The sequence below is a fragment of the Netta rufina genome (genome assembly GCF_964035555.1).
Source record: "Netta rufina genome assembly, chromosome: Z".
Taxonomy (NCBI): Eukaryota; Metazoa; Chordata; class Aves; order Anseriformes; family Anatidae; genus Netta; species Netta rufina.
Window position 1 is genome coordinate 3,508,720 of NC_140126.1, and position 19,450 is coordinate 3,528,169.

Here is a 19,450-nt window from a genome sequence, read left to right on the forward strand (position 1 = left end):
GTGTATGCAATATAACAACCTCACCCTATTATTGGCATTTTAAGTCTTTTATTTTATTTTATTTTATTTTATTTTATTTTATTTTATTTTATTTTATTTTATTTTATTTTATTTTATTTTATTTTATTTTATTTTATTTTATTTTATTTTATTTTATTTTATTATTAAATTTATATATATATATTTTTCAAGATGTTCTAGGGTTCCTACATATTTGATCCTATATGCTGAGTACTGTATTTTACCAAACCAATAGGCAATCCATACCCTAAACAACTCAAACCCTGATCCACAAAGTAATTCAGCTCTTACTTCCTAGTCCATCAAGATGAAATACCTTGATTTACCTTCATGATTCTAGGCCCCAGAGTTGAAAGAAACAAATCATAATAGGAGACAAAGTATGACTGCCCTATGTTGCACAAAAGCACAGAGAAATGGATTTGCCCAGGGTCATGTAGGGCACAACAGGAACAGAATTCAGGTCTCTGAGTCCCAATCTAACATATTAACTACAGATTCTGCTTTCTTCCCCTCTGTGCTTTTATACTTTCATACATGGTACAGAAAAGACCAAGTGCCATGTATTATTGAACCAGTCTCACTTTTTTTTTTTTTTTTTTTTTTTTCTGACTTTCTGTTGCAAAGGGGCTATTCAGGAAATTAATCAAGGGTAAAAATGAAAATTAAAGGAATCTATAAATGTATTTCCAGCAATTTATAACTAGAAAGTTGGATCAATACAATATGAATTAGAAAATACAATAGGAAAACAAACAAAAAAGGCATCTCTAATTAAAAGAATGTCATTCTTTTTGTGTTAAGCCTGTTAGAAAAATCCTCTTCATCTTCATTATTTCCTCTCTCTTTTCAGTTTAAAGACAAATCTCAGAATTTCCAATTTTACATATACTAATATCCAACCTAATTTCAATGTGAATTTCAGCTGTACCATGCCCTTGTAAGCCCCCTAACCTTTGAAAGCTGTTCTGGAATTTGTTTCTCATACCTATTTTTATTATTATTATTATTTAAGGATCATAAAGTGGAAGTCAGGTTGCTGCATTTTCAGAGACAGATGAAGCAAAGTGCTCCACTGGGAGTATTCAGCCCCAGTGCCTTGCTGTATTACGGCATATGGAGTTGCGTCTCCAGGCGCTGACATTAGCAGTCCTGCTTCAGGTAACTCATTTAGCTTTGGTGTCATTTTACAATAAATATACCATCCACCGACACAAATTAGACAGCTATTGAGATTAATTTTGAGGCACTATCGGCAACATCTTAAATCAAAAATCATTCTTTATTAGCATGCTTGGCTGTACAGTGCTCTCTCTTCCCTTTCCCCCCTCCCTTCCCTGCCACAAGAATAAATGAGCCCCCATGGTTGACACAGCGCATCAAGTGTTTTATAATAGTCTAATTGTAGCTAATGGTTTGTGCAGCTAATTAAGGCCCTATGAATTACAGTAATCAGTCAGCCTCATCTTCTAAACCAGATAGTTCTATTCAAGCATCCCTTTAGGAAGAAACAAAACAAAAAAAAATAAGCGAGAGACAAAAAAATCAGGAGAAAAATTCTGAAAAGAAACAGAAAGTAAGGAAAGAGGAAAGAGAGAAGGAAAGAAAGCATAATGATCTGGTATGTTCATCAGAGTGCAAATAATTTAATATAACTTCCTCTTCCATTTCTTTTTAGTTATTACAGAAATGCTTATGTAAAGTAACATGAGCCTTTGCATTACAGTCTGCAATAGCAGAAGAGGATTAATAAGAGAAGAGAAATTATGTTTGTTTTTTTTGTTTGTTTGTTTGTTTTTGTTTTTTGTTTTTGTTTTCTGAGGTAGGATACATATATATATATTAATTATGGGACGTTATTAATGAAGATTATTTTCATTTGGGCAAAAATCTGTGATCAAATAGTGATTTTGGTTATATCATCATTCAGAATAAAAGGTTAAATACAGGAAAGGCATACATAAGTACCAGTTGCACAGTAGCCAATGCAGCATGTAAATACAGTGTATGTCAGTGAGGGCTAGAGCAGGCACTGTTGTGCAAGACAGAGTATGGCTACTAACAAGCTATATTCATGCTTCCCAGAGTGTTTACTGTGCCAGCTCTTTCTTACTGCTGGGGTTAACCCCAGCAAACGGGTAAGCACTACACAGCTGCTCGCTCACTTCTCCATGTCCTCACATCCCATGTGGGATGGGGGAAAAGCAAAGGAAAACTGAAAGCCAGAAAACTTGTGGGTCAAGATACAAATAGTCAAGGAGGAGCAGAAGAGAAGAAAAAGGAAACAGGAAAAAAAAGATGAAGCCAAGTCAATCACTCACCACTTCCCAGAGGTGGACTGATGCACAGACAGTTCCTGAGCAAAAGATGGACAACATACCTAATCTCTCTCCTCTTCATCTTATTGCTGAGCATGATGTTATATGTATGGGGTATCTCTGGTTACTTTGTGCCATTCACCTGGTTGTGACTTCTCAGACTTTTACACATCCTAGATCTATTCTGTGTGTGTGTGTGTATGTGTGAGAGAGAAACACAGATGGCCTTGATGACATGCAAGTACCAGTCAGCCATAATTAAAACATCAATATGTTATCACCATGATCAAAACTTGGTCAGAAACCTAAACACAGCACCATAAAAGCTGCTCTGGATACAATTAACTTTATCCCGGTAAGCCCCAGTACACAGACTTATTTCTGCCTGTTGAGTATCTGTCACTCAGACCCTGGAGGTCTGCTTTTACAAATACTATCTGGCAGCAAGCAAAGCTGGGACTTTCCTGGTCATGAAACATTGCCAAAAAAAAAAAAAAAAAAAAAAAAAAAAAAAAGTAGAGATAAAAAGAAGTACCAGTGAAGCACAATAGATTGAATTCCCCTCACCTAATTTAAGATGTTTGCAATGTAGCTGTGCAAACTTGTGATCTTAACCCTCCTGTCTGAACCAGTGGTGAGTTTTAGGCAGTTTAATTCCTTAATTCCTCTAATTTAGTTTAGATATTTAAACACCTATGCTCTAGCTATCTAGAGTCAAGTGAGACAAAGTCCCCAAACAGTCCCCAAACAGAACAAGGTGTTCATGCTGTCCACCTTGAAGATGAGTACACATTTGAGTAGACAACAAAGGCAATGCAGGTCAATTTTACTTATTTAGCAGCCCATGAAGGTCACACCTCATTTTTTATGAAAGCACATACTTTATAAAAATCTCTCTCAATATGGTCTGGACATTGGTGTGATCATGTACAGAAACAGAGGACTGAAGTGGCAAAAGAACAGAAGCATTGTGTTAAAATTTTAGTGATCCAAACTTCAAGGTATGAACCCACTTTGATAGAATCCACACTACCAAATTAAACAATATCAGGGGATATTCCCAGGCACAAAAGCTCAATCATATGCACTGTTAAATTGTTAGTGTTCTCCCCAGCATGGCTTAGTTGTATGTCAGTCAGCATTGTCCCAGGCTACCGGCAAGTTTCTTGCCTATCCCAGACTACAGGCAACAAGAAACAAGTTTCAGTAGATAGTTTGTATATGGCTTTCTATTTCAAAATTTAAATAGTATACAGAAAGTTCATTCCATGTCACTTGGCTTCAGGTGCAATGGAGGATTCTAGATGCACTAAAATTACACTTGCAACTACCAAATCCTAAAAATGTCCATGTTGTTTACTTACAGATTCATCATCTAGTAAAGTGCTGGTCAGATATACCAGGATCAGTTCCAGGTAAGTCAGTGCATTTAAACATCCCAAGCTTTCACTGCAGAGGTCTGTAGCACAGCTATCCAACATGTGTCACTACATGTTGACGCTACATTGACATTCACAGCCTAAGTGTTTTGTTGCTAGTGCTACCTGTAGACCCTGTTCCTGTTGTAATTTCAGACTGGGGCCAGCAGAATATGCAGTTGTGTGCATGTGTTTATGAAGGGGCAGGAGAAGGAGGCAAGCTGTGTCTTCATTACAAAAGAGATTCGCCCACAGCCATGGGTCCCAGATGCCCATCCCAGCTATGCAGAAAACTGTGCAGTCTGGTCACTTAGAGGTACAGAAAGAGATGGGAGATGGTATCCACCAGAACTCTCAGCCAGGGTGACCAGGGGTCAGGGGACCAGAAACTCAGGGCAGACTGCTGACCTGAGTTTCCCTGCAATGCAGGCAACATTATTAGCTGTGAACAGCTTTGCCTTTGTGATCCAGTGCTTGCAGTATTTGATTAGAACACAGTAAGTCCAGATTCATTGACTCTTATGCAATAAGAGTAAAACAGAGACAAAATCATTGCACTTCTTTGGAAATAACTATCATTCCCTTGAACTGGAGGACAACAGAAAGGTAAACCACATATAAAAAAACAGAAAATGAATCTGGACTTCAAAAATTTGCCACTGTAGACGTACTCTATATGTACTCTATTTTATTAGAGAATTAAACAACATTTAAAGAATATATTTAAGAAAAATGTCATTGGCATGTCTTTGTGTCTTATAGGTCATTCACTCATTGTAATATGTAGGAATCAAAGCTGTCTAACTCCAGGTCATCAGTTTATGTATGGTCAGGGCATTCGTCACTCAGAAACAGCAATTTAAACTTCATTTAATTAATCTAGCTTTACCTAATTTATTAATCCTAACAATATCACATAGGAATCTGTGGCACAATGGAAAACCCTGGGTCAGTTTTGAAAATAGTCTTTTTTTTCTTTTTTTTTCTTTTTTTTTCTTTTTTTTTCTTTTTTTTTCTTTTTTTTTATTGCATAAGTATGAATATAGATCTTCAAAACTTCAGGTACAACTGAATACAATGATGATCCCAAATTCTAAGTGAAAAAAAAAATCATCTCCACCATTTGTGTGAGGAATTTTGAAAGGCTTGATCTTTTAGCCCTAGGCACTAGGTTTTTAATAAACTTGGAACGTGATGAAAAAATAATTTCATTAATTGCTGGAGGAAAACAAAACAAAACAAACAAAAATAAAAATCTAGAACAAAAGCATTGTTCTGGTTGAATTTCATGCTAATCTCACTTTTTTTTTTTTTTTTCCTATGCCTCCTCACAGTTGTATTATGTAGAATCTCTTATTTGTAGAATCATTTTTTGAAAACTTCTAATGTCAGACAGATTAGCAGAGTGCATTGCCTGACATGTTGCAATTTTCCCCCTTTTACAAAACAGCCTATCCACAGCCTCTCAACATCAGCCATTATATATTTATAGTCTATAATCTGTCTTTGCACTTCAAAAGTTGCTGCCCAATTTCTGCACAAGAGCAAACCTATGCTAATGCTTATGAATGGTTCTTTTCCTGCTAGTAAGAGACTAACGTTACTGGTCTAAACCAGCTATAATGCTTCTAAAGCTCTACTTCAGAAAAGCAATGGGACTGATTAAGTACTAAATGCTATGCATATGTTCAAGTGCTCCGCTGAATCAGGAACTGATGAAGTTTTCATTTACAAAACCAATTTGCCTCAGTCCTGATCTAAAGCTCCTCTATCCACTTCTATTTATGAATGATACTTTTTGTTTATAGACCAGACTGGGTACTGCTGGTTTTATGATAAACAGAATGAGAAGGAGGATGATAGAATCATGAAATATGTTTAATTTCTGATCTACATAATGTGGAACAGATTTTGTATCTCCAGAAGTGAACAGCTAATATACTACCTTGAAAAGAACTGAAATTTGGATTGATAAAATTAGACAAATTTAAAAGAAATTATAATAAATTAAATAAGCTTTACTTCTGTGTACCGTATTGGCTTTTTTAGAACTTGTCCCCTATTCATGCTTTTCCTTTTCTTTATATGTTGGGCTGCCATTTGCCCCAAAGCAAAATAAATACAGCTTTAGATACAAAGCATGCTATTTATGCTTAGGTCATGATTTTTATTCACTGCGTACTTGCTTCTTGCATAAACATCCATAACAAAATGGGTATGAAGACTCAGATCAAAAGAATGCCTGATACAATAAAACTAAGGGTGGGGTCATGCTGAAGCTTATGTTGTGTAAGATCAGAGCTGAAATTTAGAGACATTTGAAATTCAGATATAGCTAAAATCCCCTAAGTGGCTGTGGCTCCTTCAGTAAACTGTATTCAAAGTGAAATTATCTCCTTTTCCCTGACCTGACTATTAAGCTATCATCTTGCTACAGTCACTGTAGCACTTTCTAGAATTAATGGATTTATTAGTGATTCCAGAGTATGTGTGGTTGCTTTTAGCTGAAGGTACAATATTTCCTTTTATTTTCAGTTTCCTTTGCATTCCTACAGCTCCTAGTTAAAACAATAGCCTTAACTCCGTCCCAGATTTATATAGTCTATGCACAGTATAATACCACTCTGTTTGTAGGTATTTTTTCTTAACACTACCATAATTACAATAAAGTAATTAATAGATATCTACATATGGATTGAGGAATATGAACAAGGATGCATAAGAAACTTTTCCTCTGGTTAATGTGGACAGACAAATATAGATACGAAAATAAAATAACAGAAGACAGCATATTTACTAAGTGTCATGTAGCAGAATAAAGCAGAGTCATAAATACAATCCAGATCTCCTAATTCCCATTCCACTGTTCTGTCATTTGCACCTAAATCACTGCCTAAAGAATGGTTGAGTACATCAACTATGAGCTGACTGCACTAGGCTGTTACGCTCAAATAGTACTGGCAACATGGGATCCATACTTATCTTTATTACATCTGTATGTTGGGGGAAATACAAAAAAAAACAAAACCAAACAAAAACAAACAAACCAAAAAACATTGTATACTGATTCAGACTTTCAGACTGAAAGTCTGATATAGTGGCCTAAATTTGCATATATAACATTTTTAATATATTTTAGATTTTAAAAAAATAAAATCACAGAGGACTTGTTCCTTTCTGGACAAGTAGGAGAAACACATCAGATGGCCTTGATTCACTGTAGAGAGTTGAAGAGACTTTTGTCAGTACAAAGTGGCATCCAGTAAGCAAGTCTGCTTACTAGGAAGTGAGGACTGAGATTCCGTTTTTTGAATAGCTCTCCAGACTTCTATGACTCTAGTGACTAGATCTCTATAAACTATAAGGGGATTGTTCAAACCCAGAAAGTCAATAGCATCACCAGGAGGTAGCATGGGATTTCTTTTTACTTAACTTTCTTAGAACAGCAATAAGGAGCCTTCATGGAGGGATCCTTTTGCTTCTCTCCTGAGAAGAGCAAAAAGAAAGTTGAAAATGAGAACAAAAGAAAAAAAGAAGAAAACACAAAGAGAGTCGTACTCTCACCCTTATTGTATTTTCTCTTTTATGGAAGAATTCAAAATTAACTGAAGAATAAGTGAAAGAGCAAGGATAAAAGAGAGTAAGGATGAGAGTAAGAAGCTTCATTGCTAGAAGGTAGACTTTTTTTTTTTTTTTTTAAGGTTTTTCAGCCACGACATTAAAATATATATATATATGTACATGTATATGTTTTATCACTTATGGGGAAGAGAGAATCCCTTAAGAAACCTCTATGCGACATACAATGCTAAAGACTCATGCTTTATATAAGTGTTAGAGATGTATAACATATTTTAATTTCTGCTATCACTTCAACTAATTAATTCTGGATTATATTGATATAGCTAAAATAGGAAGAAATGGAAGAAAATGTCTTACCGTTATCTCTAACTCAAAAGTTAGATACTCTGGAGATAGGAAAGCTACAGGTTTACTCCTTTTCTAGGGCAACCTTTCTGTGCATTTTTCTCCACAGATGCACTAATATTTGAGCTGCTACATAATACCAATGACCCCTCTTCAAATTCCATAGAGACTTCTAGGATGTGGTCCTGCATTAAGGAAGATATCTCTTAAATGTAATGAGTAAAGATTGAAGAATGCCACTTAGAAGTAACATTCTGTGAATGTCATGCTGAGATACACCTCTCTCAAAGAACTTCTTAGGAGCATAAGCACCTGATTTAGGCTTGTGAATTCCATTTCAAAAGTTACGCAAACACGTATTCAGTACAACTACTCAGAATGCTGAGACTGTAAAGGTGTTTTTTTGTTTGTTTGTTTGTTTTTTGTTTGTTTGTTGTGTTTTTTTTTTTTTTTATTTCAGCCTTAGAAATATATAAAATATATGGATAAAATATGCTAGAGAATTAACAATTATTAATAGAATTCAATTTTATTTATTTATTTATTTTTTCCCCTCATAGTAGCTCCATACTTTTAACTAATCATTGGTGATCAAATATTTTTCCAGCATCTAATTCTCCCCCTTCAATTTACAGTCTTTCATTCTTATTTATTCCAAACTAAGCTCTTAAACATTAAGCTCTTAACCAAAATTCCCCCTTAACTGAGATTCTTTACAGTGGGAAAAATGTAGACTTATCTACCCTAAGCAGATCATGGATACAGGCACTTCTAAAGACCGATTTACCTAATGTGTAGTGTATTTGAGCATCTGTTCTGTCCATTAACAGTGAGAAAAAAAATAAAAATTAAAAAAAAAAAATTGAAATTTACATGAAAACTCCTTCCCTACAAACAAACAAACAAACAAACAAAAAACTAATAAGTAAATAAAAATCAATCATGTTCTAAACTTCCATAGGAGAAAAGTGTAGATTCGTCATTTTAAGATCAAAAGAACTCACAGAATCATACAAAAAATTTAGCTTGAAGTGATCTGTGAAAATTGTTCAACCACTTCCTGTACACAGAGAGAGATGCAAAGCTAGAATCAAGTTGCTCAGTTTCCAATTTAGCTGTTTGGAAGATCTCCAGGGTTGAAGACCCTTTCCACCTCTCCTAGGAACCAGTTTCATTGCTTAATGACTTTTAATGTCACAACTTTTTTTTTTTTTTTTCCCTCATATTCAATCAGAATTTTCCTTGCTGTAACTAGGTCCCATTGCTTCTTGTCCTTTGTCTGTGCACCTCTGAGAAAAGTGTGTTTCTATCAACTTTATCATTCCTGTAGCTGAGGACTGGAACTCCCCCTTAGCTTTCTCTTTTCCAGACAAATGTTTATATAATACATGTACACTCCAGCCTTCTAATTCTTTTTGTTTTTCATCCTGCAGATTAATTCTGCTTTTGTACTGGAGGGCCAAAACTGGATGCAGGACTCCAGATGGTATACCATGAGTTCCACGTAAAGGCTAATAGCCACTTCCTAAAACATGCCGGTTACACTTTTTCAAATACAGTTCATTATGTGGTTAGCCTTGGCTTACAGGAGGACACACTGCTAACTTATGCTTGCAAGAGTCCAGGTCCTTTTCTGCAGAGCTACTACCTAGCTAGCCATTTCCCAGCCTGTACTGGTGATGCAGTAATTTTGCTTTGATGAGGACACAGTCCATCCTATAGTTCAGACTGCTAACAAAGGTGTTAAACTGTGCCTGTATCTGTCCCAGAGGAAGTCCAATGCTAATCAACTGCCTGTCAGACCTCAGACTATTGATTACCTTTGATAGTCTTTGAATCTCATAGTTCAGACAGTTTTTCACTGACTTTGTAATCAAGCCACCCAACCCATATCTCTGTAATTTGGCTAAAAGAAATCAATTTCAATTGAAAACCATAGGAAGCTGTTTTCAAAGCCTTACTATAAGGTAAATAGCTCTCCTGTTGACCAGGAAGCTAGTCATTTCATAATAAAAAGCAATTGAGCTGGTTAAGCATGATTTGCCCCTTTCAAAGATAAGACAGTCATTGCTGTAGTTTTTCAAAGATGCTAGAGACCAGCTTTACAATTACATCATCTAAGTCCCCTCAATATCCAGGTACAACTCATGGAGTTTTATGCAGCTCATTTATTTAAGTTGCCTCTGTTTCAGCTCTACTTTACTGTGGGGAGTATTGTCCTCTCCTAAACTTTATTCATAGGCACAGAGACCTGGGATAACTGTGTTATTACTCATAATTCCATGTTGAGCTTAGTTGGCTTCCAGCTATGCCTGCATGCCTGTTTTTGTGTAGATAAAAATGGATATTTTTGGTGCTTTGAGGAGGCTGTCTTTGAAGATTTTTTATTTTTGGATGGCCTCTCAGCATTCTGTATTCAGCAAGATCATGGAGCAGGTCCTGGAAATTCTGCTATTTATGGAAAATAAGGAGTAATTGGTGACAGCCAACATGACTTCACTAAGGTTAGATCATGTGTAATAAATTTGGTAGCCTTCTACGATGAGGTTACAGTACTGGTGGATAGTGGAAGAGCAAATGATCTCATATACCTTAGCTTGTGCAAAGTATTTGACACTATCTCTCAAGTTTTTAAGATGTGAGGAGTGTCTTTGAACACTTTATGCTTTCTGGAACCTAGAAGTGTGAAACTTTCAGAAAGGAGAAAGGGCAGTGACTCTTGATGTATCTAAAAGTTGAGCTAGTTCATTCAGGCATTCACTGAGACAATTCACTCATTCTTTGCCTCCATTTTCTATGTAATAAGCATTACTGTGGGCCTCAGGTAAGACTTGATCTGGAAAGTAATAGTATAACCTTATAAGAAGCAAAGAGTGTAGCTTCTGAAACAATGACTTTTACATAGTGAGTATGATAAATGAAAGCATTTTCCTCTTGTTTAAGAAACTAAGGTTTTATGAGTTTATTGTAGACTATTTAAAAGGATGGAGAAATCTTTATTTGAGTTTGTAAATTTTATTGGCACTGGTGTTCTCATCTTATTTTTTAATCCTAGGATTTATTGCTTTTTATTTCAAAGCAATAAAACTTGAGAGAAAATATTCATCTCAGTGATTCAGACTTTTCCACTCAGGTGTAGAAAAACTTATTTTGCTTTCGCTTCTGCAGTACACATGACATGTTTTCTACTATTACATGTATGCTAGTAGCCATTTAACCACTGAGATTTTAAACTTAATCCTTTTAAAGCATTCCCTTCCCTTCCCTTCCCTTCCCCTTCCCTTCCCTTCCCTTCCCTTCCCTTCCCTTCCCTTCCTTCCCTTTCCCTTCCTTCCCTTCCCTTCCCTTCCCTTCCCTTCCCTTCCTTCCCTTCCCTTCCCTTCCCTTCCCTTCCCTTCCCTTCCCTTCCCTTCCTTCCCTTCCCTTCCCTTCCCTTCCCTTCCCTTCCCTTCCCTTCCCTCCCCTCCCCCTCCCCTCCCCTCCCCTCCCCCTCCCCTCCCCTCCCCCTCCCCTCCCCTCCCTTCCCCTCCCCTCCCCTCCCCTCCCCTCCCTCCTCTCTTTCTCTTTCTTTCTCTTTCTCTTTCTCTTTCTCTTTCTCTTTCTCTTTCTCTTTCTCTTTCTCTTTCTCTTTCTCTTTCTCTTTCTCTTTCCTCTTTCTCTTTCCTCTTTCTCTTTCTCTTTCTCTTTCTCTTTCTCTTTCTCTTTCTCCTTTCTCTTTCTCTTTCTCTCTTTCTCTTTCTCTTTCTCTTTCTCTTCTCTTCTCTTTCTCCTCCTTTCTCCTTTCTTTCCTTCCCCAGGTAGCTCTGTATCTGAATTAGTTTATCTGCAGGCATATTAAAAAAAAAGCCTCATTCCTTATTACTTTATTTGTTTGTTCAGTTCTCTTCTACATATAGTCAGCTTCTTTGCTTGTTCTAAGTATATGTTTAACAGCAACTTTAAGCTTTGCAGTTCAACATATCAAAGTATTCTCAGAATGATGGAAGACTATGTTCTGATCTCAATTAATATGCAAAGCAAACTGACATCATGATGTTATTTTAACATTTTAAAGATTTGCTGAATACTTTTGAATAAATCTGATTTTCTTTCACATGCTTATCAAGAATATCAACTATGAACTTTATTTTGAGCGTCATTTCTTCACTTACACACGGTAGAAGGAGAAAGGTCAGTTTAATTTTGTGAGCTAGTTTCATTCAGATGTCTTTGTTAGTTAGAACATGGAGCTTAGCGTAGGACATCTGCTATTTTAGTGTTCTCCAAAAGGGGAAGAGCCAGGCAAAACTGCTGGAGTGGAAAAGAAGAGTCTGAATAGTACTTCAGATGAAAAAATAATGCTGAAAATTAAGTCTGGTCTAGGGCCCTCTGCCATCAATGGGCATCTCTGTTTCAATGTCAGTGGGCTGTGATTTGACTCAGTGAAATCCAGGACAGGATTCTGTATAAATACAGTAGGTAGGGGCTTCACTTCTGTAGTGTGCTACAGGCAAGCTGTTTATTTTCAGACCAAAATTTCTGTGTGAATTTCAGTTTCTGTCAGTAGGTCATTTTACTTTCTACATCTCATATAGCAACTTTGACAAATTCACAGTACTGCAAGGTACTGTGACCTAAACCAAACTATGTGACATTAAATTAAATTAAATAGAAAATAAGTTTCAGTATAGGTATATTAAATTCATTTACTCATTGAAGCCTTGTCTATCTGTATTAGCTTTCTAGATAATAGTTTAGAATGCCTCAAGTATCATCACATATAAAGAATCATTTCTGTAATGTTGCACATCCATTCTCAAAGTGGCATGCCAAATACATGGAAGGATCACAAAGAAAAGTAACTTTATTTTTTGTGGTCTACAAAAGGAACAAAAAAGTATTGCCTTAAATGAGATGTCAAAGTTATAAAAAAGCATGTAATTCTGCATAAAACTTTGGTTTTATTACATTTTTATTAATGTAAACTTTCTAAATTTCAGGTATTGTGACAAAGCAGCACAAAAAATGTGGAATAAATTAGAATTTATTTATTATAATATCATGCCAATTAATTTATAAATGTTGATTTGAATCCTTGAAAAGGGAACCATTTTATCTCTATTGAACTCAAGTGATTACAGAGAGTTATGAGCACCAGCAAACTGGAAAGAATAACTCTTTCCTGTTTGACCCAATCCACATTCCATGGAGCATCTTGTCATAATGATAGTTTTCTTTCTTATTCACTGTCAGTTTTGTATCCTTTTCCTAGTGCATATCCCTCCAAGTGAACCTCCAAGTGGGTGCTGATCCTGCTGGACTAAAGGATAAGATATTTTCCTTAAAAAAAAAGGCAATACTACAATGAATTTGATCAACTGAATTTGCAACTGTTGGCAAACAAGTTTCTTCACCTACCAGAAAATGCTTCATTGAAGCTGTGAGAAACATTATGTTGACAAGACCTCTCTGCTTCAAACACTTGACTTTGTCACTTAAATTATCCATCAAGAGTCAAATTTTATAATGAGTGTCCTTTGATGTCTTGTACTTCTTAAAGTTAAGTATTTCAGTATGCCAAGGTGACTTCAAGGAGGAAGTGCACTTAATGTTCATTTGAAGGGCTTTTCTTCTGGACAGTATGATTATCTCATCTTGTCAAGGAGGTGGTCAGGGGTTAGCTTTTGTTCTATCTTTACCCTTTTTCCTCCAGTTCCTGTTTCTTGTTCATTCTCTGCCAGAATACAAATCAAACCAATGATGTGTGTGGGACAAAATGACCATCATCTTTTTGGTGTGTATCTCTATCAAGCTGTAGTAAACCAGAGTTCCTTGTAGCATTAAAGGGAATGCCATATTAGTACAATTAAATTGTGGCAATGCACAATGTGCAGTTTATAAGACTTATATATATATAGTATATACTATATACTATATTATATATATTGTCTTATTATAAGAGTTCTCATAATAAGGGTAAAAACGAAGTGTCCCACAGCTAAGGGCTTCTAATATGGATAATGGGCTACTGGATTTATATACAGCTGCAGATTATACTGAAAGGATTCTTGGGGTATGTGTGGTGGTTTTACTGTGCTGAACAGCTAAACACCACGACAGCTCTCTTACTCCCTCTCCTTAGATGAAGAGGGGAAGATGTAAAGCAAAGAACAACTCACAGGCTGCGATAAGGATAATTTAATTAAAGGAAAATAATAATAATAATAATTAAAAAAAAAAAAAAAAAGATTATTATGAACTAAACAATTTAACTAAAGGGAAGAAAAAAAAAAAAAAAGGAAAGGGGAAAAGGGAGAGGGAAAAGGAAAAAAAGGGAGGAAAACAAATAAATAAAACAAATGAAGGCTATGTGGAAGTGCAGAGGAAATAAATTACTCTCTACTTCCCACAAATGAGCGATGATTGACCACGTCCTTGAAGCAGGGCCTCAACGCACGTAGCCAGTGTTTGGGAGGAGGACTGACGTTTTCACAACGAGAGCCCACCCCTCCCCTCTTCTTCCTGTTTCCACTTTTTATTGCTGAGTGTGACACCACATGGTATGGAATATCCCTTTGGTTGGTTTAGATCAGCTGCCCTGGTGATGTTTCTCTTCTGACTTTTTCCCCACCCACTAGGAGGGTTAGAGAGAGGCCCAATGCTGTGTCAGCACTGCTCAGCAGTAGACACAACACTGGTGTAATAACACTGCTGTTCCAGCTACAAGTGCAGAGCACAACACTGTATGGGCTGCTGCAGTGAAAGTTAACATTCCAGCCAGACCTCCACCCCTTATTCCATAACATTTGTGTCACACTCAGATCCCCATACTTTAGCATACAAGCATTCTCATCATTATTCCTTGTCCTTTAGCAGGACAAGGATTTAACAGGACAGGATTAACAGGCTGGTATACCTTTTCATTCCATAGGTCTTTCTTGGAAAATGTTCATAAGAACTGTTGATGATTAGGTCTTAATCTGCCAAAGTGGCCACTCAGGGCAGGTGGAGTTGGATGTCTGGACGCCGGCACCAGCTTAGCTCAAGTCCTCGTTTAACTACCCGGCTCCTTGCAAAGTTGACCTGTTGTTGATCCTGCAGCGTCTTCCTACAACATACAACTTAGGTTACAGATTGAGTTTTCTCTCAAGGTCAAATCTCCTTGAGGCACACACTTGATATCCTCATTCTTTTGCATGACCCACCAGGTATACCCTGGTCCTTGGGCAAAGGCAATCCCATGAGTGGGTTTGCCTTTTCCCGAGGCAGGAGCAACGCACACTGCTTTCCCCATCCACTTTCCTACATGCACTACGGGAACTTTAGCTCCTTTCACAGTGTGTAGGGGTTTTGTTTCAGCAGGACCAGCACGGCTGTCAGACCCCCTATTGTTAACTAACCAAGTGGCTTCTGGTAGATTTATGTCCCATTGTTTCCATGTCCCAGCACCCAATGCTCGTAACATAGTATTTAACAGTCCATTGTACCTCTCAACCTTCCCAGAGGCTTGTGGGTGATAAAGGATGTGATACACCCACTCAATACTGTGTCTCAGCCCAGGAGGTAACAAGATTGTTTTGGAAATGACTCCCATTGTTAGACTCAATTCTCTCTGGTATACCATGACACCACAATACTTGTCTTTCTAGGCCCAAGATAGTGTTTCAGGTCATGGCATGGTTTACAGGGTATGTTTCCAGCCACCCAGTAGTTGCTTCTACCATGGTGAGTATGTACCATTTGCCTTGGCGTGTTTGTGGGAGTGGTCTGATATAGTCAATTTGCCAGGCCTCACCATATTGAAACCCTAGCCACCTCTCCCTGTTCTAGGGAGATTTTACCTTCATGTCTTTCTTGATTGCAGCACAGGTCTCACACTCATGGGTAACCTGTGTGATGGCCTCAATGGTCAAGTCCACCCCTCAATCACGAGCCCATCTGTAAGTGGTATCCCTCCCCAGATGTTCTGATGTTTCACGGGCCCATCGAGCTACAAACAGCTCACCCTTACATTCCCAGTCTAGGTCCACCTGAGCCACATCTATTTTCGGAGCTCGATCCACTTCCTTGTTTTTCCAATGTTCTTCAGTAGCGCGACTCTTGGGCATGTGGGCATCTACATGACGTACTTTTACATCCAGGTTTTCTACCCGGGCAGCAATATCTTGCCACAGGGTAGCAGCCCAGATAGGTTTACCGCTGCGCTGCCAGTTGCTCTTTTTCCATTGCTGCAGCCACCCCCACAGAGCATTTGCCACCATCCATGAGTCAGTATAAAGATACAATACTGGCCAATTTTCGGCGATATCTAGGGCTAGTTGTATGGCTTTTACTTCTGCATACTGACTCGACTCACCTTCCCCTTCCATGGCCTCCACAACTCGTCATATGGGATTCCACACAGCAGCTTTCCATTTCCGATGGCTCCCCACCACACGGCAGGATCCGTCAGTAAACAACGCATACTGCTTTCTGTCTTCTGGCAACTCATTGTTTGGTGGTGCCTCTTCAGCACAGGTTACCTCTTCTGTTGGCATTCTGAAATCTCTGCCTTCTGGCCAGTCCATAATCTCTTCCAGGATTGCTGGGCGATTAGGTTTTCCCATTCGAGCCCACTGTGTAATTAACACTATCCACTTACTCCACGTAGCATCAGTCACATGGTGTGTAGTGGGGAATTTCTCTTTGAACATCCAATGTATCACAGGTAGCCGTGGTGCCAAGAGGAGCTGTGCTTCTGTACCCACAACTTCTGAGGCAGCTCGAACACCCTCATATGCTGTGAGTATCTCTTTTTCAGTTGGGGTGTAATTGGCTTCTGATCCAGAGGTCGACCTCGAGTTTCTTCTGGGGTTTTCTGTCAGAGGCTCCAGGTGAGGCCTTGCTCCCCAGCTGCAGTGTAAAGTATGTTTTGCACAGCAGGTCCAGTACGGACAGGCCCAAGGGCTACTGCACGAGCTATTTCTTGTTTGATTTGTTCAAAGGCCTGTTGTTGCTTGGGGCCCCACTTGAAATAGTTTCTCTTTCAAGTCACTTGATATAGAGAACTCACAAGCTGAGTATAGCCTGGAACATGCATTCTCCAGAATCCCACAAGGCCTAGGAAAGCTTGCGTTTCTGTTTTGCTAATTGGCAGAGACATTGCCATTATTTTATTGATCACATCCATTGGAATATGGTGATGTCCATCCTGCCATTTTACCCCCAAGAACTGGATTTCCTGTGTAGGCTCCTTGACCTTACTCTGTTCAATGGGAAAACCAGCTTTCAGGAGAATATGGATTACTTTCTTCCCTTTCTCAAAAACTTCTTCTGCTGTGTTGCCCCACATGAGGATGTCATCCATGTACTGCAGGTGCTCAGGAGTTCCCCTGTGTTCCAGTGCAGACTGGATCAGTCCGTGGCAAATGGTAGGGCTGTGTTTCCACCCCTGGGGCAGTCGATTCCAGGTGTATTGGATGCCCTTCCAAGTGAAAGCAAACTGCGGCCAAAGGGATGGAGAAAAATGCGTTAGCAATATCAATTGTGGCGTACCACTTGGCTGCCTTTGACTCTAGTTCGTAATGAAATTCTAGCATGTCTGGCACTGCAGCACTCAACGGTGGCATGACTTCATTCAGGCCTCGATAGTCCACTGTTAGCCTCCATTCGCCATTAGACTTTTGCAGTGGCCATATAGGACTATTAAAGTGTGAGCGAGTCTTGCTGATCACTCCTTGACTCTCCAGACAGTGAACCAACTCATGGATGGGAATCAGGGAGTCTCGGTTGGTGCGATATTGCCGTCGGTGCACCGTTGTAGTAGCAATTGGTACCTGTTGTTCTTCAACCTTCAGCAATCCTACAACAGAAGGGTCTTCTGAAAGGCCAGGCAGGGTAGACAGCTGCCTAATCTTCTCTGTGCTCAAAGCAGCTATGCCAAAAGCCCACCGGTATCCTTTTGGATCCTTGAAGTACCCTCTCTTGAGATAGTCTATGCTAAGGATACACGGAGCCTCTGGGCCAGTCACAATGGGATGCTTTTGCCACTCATTCCCAGTTAGACTCACTTCAGCTTCCAGTACAAATAGTTGTTGGGATCCCCCTGTCACTCCAGAGATACAGGTGAGTTCTGTCCTTTGGTAGCCTCATGGCATTAAGGTACATTGTGCGCCAGTGTCCACTAAAGCTTTGTATTCTTGTGGTTCTGATGTGCCAGTCCATTGGATCCACACAGTCCAATAAATCCGGTTATCCCTCTCCTCTACCTGGCCAGAGGCAGGGCCCCCCTAGTCCTGGTTGGAGCGTCTGCCACTTAATTCTTGCAAATGAGAAGCAGAGGTCCCTTCATCAGGATCAAGGATAACATCAGCTCTCCTACTGCCTCTGGGGTACTGCCCAATAGAAACTGGAGCAACATTTTTCTTAGTAGCCCCTCTTCTTGCTGCTCTATTTCCTTTCAGTTCATGTACCTGAGCAGCTAGGGTTGAAGTAGGTACACCATCCCATCTCCTCATATCTTCCCCATAGTCACGCAGATAAAACCACAAGGTGCCACGTGGTATGTGTCTTGGGTACTCTCTCTCTTGAGCAGGCAAATGCTGATTCTTAGTGGCTGAAGTATCACTCCATCTAGATGAGGGGGAATATGCTCGTTCTACGAGGTGGTCAAGTCTTTCAGACAGTTTCTCCACAGCTGAGACACAGGACTGTAGTGGAGCAGAGAGATTGTCTTCATATTTTTGAACCTGGTAGGACAGATTACACACTGTTGGTCCCATCCCCTCATCCCAATTAAATACTGCCAGGGTACTGGCATGTGCTGCTGGTGCACTCCGCACAAATTTACACCACATGGATGTTGTGCACTGGACTTCATCGGGATCTGGAGGTGTCTAGGCATTGTCCAAATCACTATAAATCATCTCTCGCACAGCTGATTCCCCCAGATGCTGGAGGCCTTTATCCATAGCGGTCCACTTGCCTACTTGATACACACTATCTTCCTTATGGGGATATCTTTCTTTCACAGCTGCCAGAAGTCGTCTCCAGAGGCTGAGGACCTGTGCTCCTCTCCCAATTATTTTGTCAATTACCATTTCTCTAGAGAGGGATCCCAGCTGCTTGGCTTCATTGCCTTCTAATTGTTGGCTATTGGCCCCAGCATCCCAGCATCAAAGCAGCCAGGTGAGGATGTGTTCACCTGGGTGTCGACCATAATCCTTTTGTATTTCTTGCAACTCACTCAGGGATAGGGATCGAGTGGTTTCTGATTCCTTTATGATTTCCATCTCTTCTTTCTGCTGTTTTTGTGATGGTTCTGCCTTAGAGGTGCCTGCCATTTCCCCTTCTCCCTCCTTGTTAGGAGAGGCTTCTTTCCTTACTAAACGAGCTGACCTCCGTTTCCATTGTTTTGACTTGACTATGGGAGTGACTGATACCATAGTTGGTTGGTCCTCTGGGTCAGCCACAGCATGTGTTACTTGGTCATCAGACTCAGAAACTTCCTCCCTCTCTTCAAGGTGCTGGATGATGTTAAACAGTGTTTGATAGGAGTAAGACAGGACCCAGCACAATGCTGCAAGCTGTCATTCTCTGGCATTATCAGGGTCAGGGCATACAACTCTCAAACATTCTACCAGGTTTTTAGGATTTTGTACTTGCTCAGAGGTGATGTTCAAAACTATTGGAGGAGACACCTGTGACAGGTACCTGCCAACATCATCCCACACACCTTGCCTGGTACAGGATAACCACATACAACCTCAAGAAGGAGGATTTTCCCTTGCTTGCTATGGGTCTCTTGTT